General features: G+C 51.3%; 1 pseudogene; it reads left to right on the top strand.

The window, feature by feature from the left end:
- Nucleotides 1-331: 331 nt before the first annotated feature.
- Nucleotides 332-4590, top strand: LOC125528307 (annotated as a pseudogene).
- Nucleotides 4591-6096: the final 1506 nt, after the last annotated feature.

Below are 6096 nucleotides of genomic sequence, written 5' to 3'. Positions count from 1 at the left end.
ATGAGTTTAGAGTCAGAAATACGTAAAACAAAAGGCACACACGAGGTGCCTTTGGTATTGTGCTCAATTCGCGTTGTGTCGTGACCTACTTCATGTGGATAATTAATCCTTGGACGAAATAAAAAACAAGCGCCACTATGGGCACTGAATGAATCCGATGAGACTTCTTCGACACAACCAGCATATGATACCTAAAACTCCAAAATGAAAGCTGCGGCAGAGAGAAAAGAAGATACCAAAACCTCTGCCGAAACCTAGATACTCCTGCCACTCCATTCATTTCCTTGATGCCACTCCATCGTCTCCTATAACGGTCGGATATGTACATGGGCATCTCATTAAATCACCCAGTACGCAAGTGACCGCGCCGCCATTGTTTGGATAGGTAGATTGTGAGTAGAGAGCAGAGCAGTCCATCCGCTCGCTCGCAATGTCGTCCGATTTCGACGAAGAAGACCAGAACGTCCCTTATGCACATCCACCAGGTGGTTCCGTAATTTTATTTCATTCATTAATCAAAGCATCATTGCATCTCATTCATTCATAAATCATACTCTATTGATCACTGAACAAAATGATGAATGGTGATGCAGGCCCGCCTCTGCTGGACAGAGCGGACATCGTGCGGCTCAGGTGGCACGCCGCGCCTGACGGTCCTCCGCTCCCCCCCCGCCCCCGCCGGCGACCGCCTCGGGCTGGACCTCGTGGCCGTCCTGGACGTCAGCAAGAGCATGAGGAAGAAGGACCGGCTGGGCAAGATGAAGACCGCCATGCACTTCGTCATCAACAAGCTCGGGCCCAAGGACCGCCTCTCCATTGTCAAGTTCTCCGAGGAGGCTGAGAGGCTGTGCTCGCTCCTCTCCGTCACCCCCGCTAACAAGCCACACCTCATGAACATCGTCGACAGCCTGCAAGTCATCGACCCCACCAACATAAGAGACGGCCTCGAGACCGCCCTCGGCGCCCTCGCCCGCCGACGCATCACCGGCGGCCGCGTCGCCAGCATCTTTCTCTTGTCCGACGGGGACGAGAACATAGGGCATGCGACCAACGTTGATGTCAGTGATGTGCCGGTCTACACGTTTGGTTTTGGTACTGACTTCGATCCCAAGGTACATGCTGAATTGTTCTCAGAAATGTTTTTCCATCATATCGTTTCCTTTTTTTCCGCCTGGGTAAAGAATTTATCATTCCTTGTGTTGAAAATTCATCCTATGAATCTTTACTCATACCCACGAATGACAAAACATTATGACACACTTTACAAAAATTCGACGAAACTAGGTAACGGTGCATGCTAGTCACGAAGAAAATGTTATGACATGCTCCGAAATAAGAAGAAAAAAACTCAAGAAAACATCATGTTATACACTGAAAACCCTCCATAAAAGTAGTAGAAATCATGGCACATATCTCTATGGTGGCAAAAGATGGTGGATCCTACTCCATGCGCCCATACTTACATAGGGTACTCGTGTTTCATTAGTCCCTTGATCGGGTACCCGAAGCTCGCTTTGTGGAAGCACTAATTTTTCTTGATTAAACTTTGACAATCATGATACTATATTAATTATATGTTATATAAATTTAATTTGTTTTTTGAATATCAGTACAGACACAAGCGCTCATATACACGCATACACTTACCCCTATGAACGCGCACACACACAGCCTACTCCTATGAGCACCTCCGAAAGACCGAGCCGGCATATCATCTTGAAACTTATGAAGTCACCGTAGGCACCTCGTCGCCGACGAGAACGTCTCCTCCCATGGAATGTGCATCGCCGATAATCCTGAAATAAATTCAGTAATAAATGCGAGCATCAGGATTTGAACTCTGGTGGGCAGGGGATACCACAATCCCTTTAACCATCCAACCACATGTTGATTCGCACAAATTTAATTTGTTAGAATGTACACTAAAATGATATTATTTTTGTGACAAATAGCTTAAGGTTTGTTGGTCAAAATGATGATTAAAGTTATATCACAAAATCCGCATGCACATGTAAATAGACACTCTGGGGTACCTTAACGTATCTGTAAATGTTTGAACCACGTGGTCCGAACACTTTTTGTTATCCAACGCAGTATTGGCATGTCTAATTTCCCGCAAACTGGAAGCAAACTTGAAGAAACTTTGCGGCAGTTCGAACACTATGTTGTAGTGTCCTTACAGCCCATATGCTTTGTCCTTTAGGTCCGCCGGACGCACCTCTATTATTCAGATTTGATGCGTATTTAGGAGACACGATTGGATGATCAGCTTCCATATCGTGTCCGTGAACGTGTCTAGGCGCAGTCCGCAAATAGACAGTGTTTCCATTTTAAGGGATAGTGTTGGAGATGCCCTAACGCGCATGGTACAAAATAACTACATCTACTGCTGGAGTTGAAAAAAAAAAATACATACATCTGCAATTGTCCCACATAACCTTCCCGCACTTGATCGACTCACCTGACCTCAGACTAGTAGAACTTTGCAAACTTCCTATTGTACACATTCTTTACTTTCTTTTTGCATAGGTGGCAAATTGTCATAGTTTCCAATCGAAACTTTACATGTACATACTCAATCCACAACCGATGTTTGTTCAAAACCTTGATAAAAAGATAAGGTGCATCCTGATTTTTTACATGCATGCATGCATACTACTCCTTCTGTTCCTAAATACGTATAAGTCTTTTTAGAGATTACATACGAAGTAAAATGAGTGAATCTGTATACCAAACTATGTCTATATACATTCGTATGTAGTTTATATTGGAATCTTTAGAAAGACTTATATTTAGGAACGGAGAGATAGTAGTATTTTGATAATTAAGTATTCACTGTGCATATATTTCTGAACGAAGGTGCTGGACGAGATTGCAAGGCGGAGCAAAGGAGGAACATTCAACTTCGTAGATGACGGGGAGAACATGACCGAGCCCTTCTCGCAGATCCTGGGTGGCCTCCTCAGCATCGTTGTCCAGGACCTCAAGCTCATCGTGTCCCCACAGCCAGGCGACTCCATACTAGAGGACGTGGACTCCCGTCTCTACCAGCAAACACGGGACGACAACTCCGGCGCGGTAATCGTCCATTTCGGCGATCTCTTCGCCGGAGAAATACGCAGGGTTATCGCCCACATCCGCCTCCCTGCCGTCGGCCAGAAGAAGAACGCCACTGCCATCGTCGCCCAGTGCTCCTATAGGTACATAGTACAGACAACCTTTCTACTCCCGTAGACTGCCGGTCCCTATGCGCCGCACCCCAACCGGATCGGCTGACCCGAGCCGCACGATGCCGGGGGGCCTGAGGACCGAGCGGGCCCGCCGGCAGCACGTAACCTTCCTAGACGAGGTGCGTACGATGGCGGACGGCGGTGACCTCCACGGCGCCCAAGGGAAGCTGGTGGAGGCCAGGAACGATATTGCACATGAGCAGTCCAACCCCATGATCGACTTCCTCAGGGCCACGCTGGACAAGCTCATGGCGCTCATCACGTCGCCGGGTCAACACGCCGGCTTCCGCGCCTACCTGCGGTCGCTCAGGACGTCGCATGACCGCGAGCGCGTGGCGGCCACGGGCGACGTCAAGGGCGTCAGGCTCTTCGAGACGCGGCACACGAGTGCTTTCCGGGGGCAGGCCAAGCGGTTTGAGAAGCAGGCCACCATGGGGCAGCGGCCGCCGGCCCACCACGGCTCCAACTTCAACGAGGAGGACGACACGAATAGACTCAGACAAAGAGAAGAGGGCCGCACGCGCATGGAGAGGCCGGTTGCGGTGGAGGCGAGGAACAATAGGCCCTGGAAGACCTGGTGGGGGGACGACGACAAGCGGCACAGGAGCTCCGCCAGGTCCACGTCCGCGTGCGCGTGGGTGCTGTGCATCCTGTGCGTGCTGCTCGTCATCGGCGCCATCGTCCTCGGCGTCCTGCTGTTCGCCGTCTACAACCACAAGATGCCGTACCTGGCGGTCGCCGACGCGCAGCTGGGGGCGCTCCAGTACGCGGGCCAGGACGGCACCGTCCAGAACCTTCAGCTCTCCATCGCCTTCCTGGCCATCAACAAGGACTCCAGGGCGGACGCCTCTTTCTCCCGCGTCAACCTCGCCCTCAAGCTCCAAGGAGTCGACATGCTTCTCTTCCGTGCGCCGCCGTTCGTGGTGCCACCGGATAGCTCCATGCCGCTGCAGTACAACGACGTGGTGTCCACGGGGCGCAGACTGGACAAGGCTGGGATGCGCTCCATGGACAAGTCGCTCAACGCCGGCGTCGTGCCGTTCGACCTCCACGGCAAGGTGCGCACGCGCGGGAACACGGGCATCTTCCAGAACACCCAGTTCTGGACGCGCTTCTCGTGCCGTCTACGCTTCTTCTTCCCCGGTAACGGCACCGTCATCCCCGCAGACCGCCGCAGTTGCCGCTCCAGGTGGCCGTAGCGGTTAGATTCTCCAACGCTTCCGCTTTTAAATGAAGCAAAAACACACATGTATGTGTATACCCCACCTGCAAGAGCCAACTCTGTTAACCTAGCACGTGTAAAATACGTTCATAAATTATTAGTAACATTTTATCGCGGAGACCGCCCTCCGCATCGAGGGAGCCAACCCTAACACCGCCACCCTCCTCCTCCCCCTTTCCTCGCCTTTGCTGCCGCCCGAGGTGCCCTTTGGCTCGCGTGTGCGACACTGATGAAGGTGGTGATGCCGATTCGGTGGCTTCGTGCCTCGCAGGTCTGCCGTCGTTTCTTCGATGAAGCTCCTTCTCCACCTCGATCTGCCACCGCCGTCATCAGATCGTTGCTCTTGTTCCTTTTTTTTAAAATGGAACACCTTGCATTTCATAAATCACCGTGGACCAGCCAAATCGGCGATCACCGCATCGAATACAACTCTAGGGAGGTCTACCGACCACACTTGGTAGTCGGCATTGACATTCCGCCTACCAATAGCCGCAAGCTCATGGGCAGGAACATTACACACACGAGGACAGTAGGAAACATTCCAATCAATAAAACCAATCTAAAGAAGGTATTTGATCTCACGGAACAGGGTGCCCAGGTTAGATCGGTCGAGAGCAGTCGTCGTTGCAGCTTGCTGGATCCCGATGCAGTCCGTCTCAAAAACGACTCGTCCCATACCCTGACTTTCAGCTAGCTTAATTGCATGAAGCAGGGCACATGCATCCGCATGTAGGGCCTCGCCCATATGTGAAAGGCTTCCTACCGCGGCAAGGATCACCTCACCATTGTGATCCCGAGCGATGCATCCCCAACCCGCGAGTCCAGTCCCTGGATCAAAAGATCCATCCAAATTGATCTTGACTACGTCTGTGGTCGGGCGGATCCAGCTGGGTTTTGGTTTAGGATTGCTCTGACCCTGCTCTCCACAATATAGGCGCCATTCTGCAATGTGCTTTGACAACGTGAAGGTGAACTCCTGGATCGTAGCCCTCTGGTCGTTGTGGTTTGCCTTGTTTCGCTCCGTCCACCACATCCACAGCAGGCAGATAGTATGTAGTTTCTCGTCCTCCGTCAAGGAAACAATAAGGTTCAGGAGTTGGCGCGGTGATTGGCATGGTAATAGCTTCTGCCATGTCTGTTCTAACCCGCACGCCTTCCACATCTTCTAGCCAAAAGGGGATAAGATTTCGTCTACATTGGCGGCGGTATGGTATCTTGCCGAGCCTTGTGCTCTGGCAAATCCTATCCTTTGCAGGTGCTTGGTGTTGTCCATTTTCATCATTATTCGTGCTTCAGCGCCTTCATCTAACAACTCTAGTGTGGCAATATGTCTTAGCCACAGCGGGCGATAGTGTCCGTGTGGACGACTACTCATTCTTGTGGGTTTGCTCGTACTGCTTCTCCTTTGGAAACTTGGGCTCCGTTGATCTGGGTTTTTGTGAAATGCTCTGCCGATCGCCGGTACGGCATCCTTTGCGCCAAAGTGAGAGGGTTGGAGCCCTTTGCAGTGGCAGAGATAGATCATGATTTGGCCCATGTATGGTCCTTTGGGTGCAGTAAGAGCATCTACAACCGGACTCCCTGAATTGACCCAACCGGACCCCTCGAAGGCACCTTAATCGCCTGGGCTATCCGGCATTCCCC

This window comes from Triticum urartu, unplaced genomic scaffold (genome assembly GCF_003073215.2).
Source record: "Triticum urartu cultivar G1812 unplaced genomic scaffold, Tu2.1 TuUngrouped_contig_4788, whole genome shotgun sequence".
NCBI lineage: Eukaryota > Viridiplantae > Streptophyta > Magnoliopsida > Poales > Poaceae > Triticum > Triticum urartu.
This window is presented reverse-complemented; position numbering and strand designations above follow the sequence as displayed.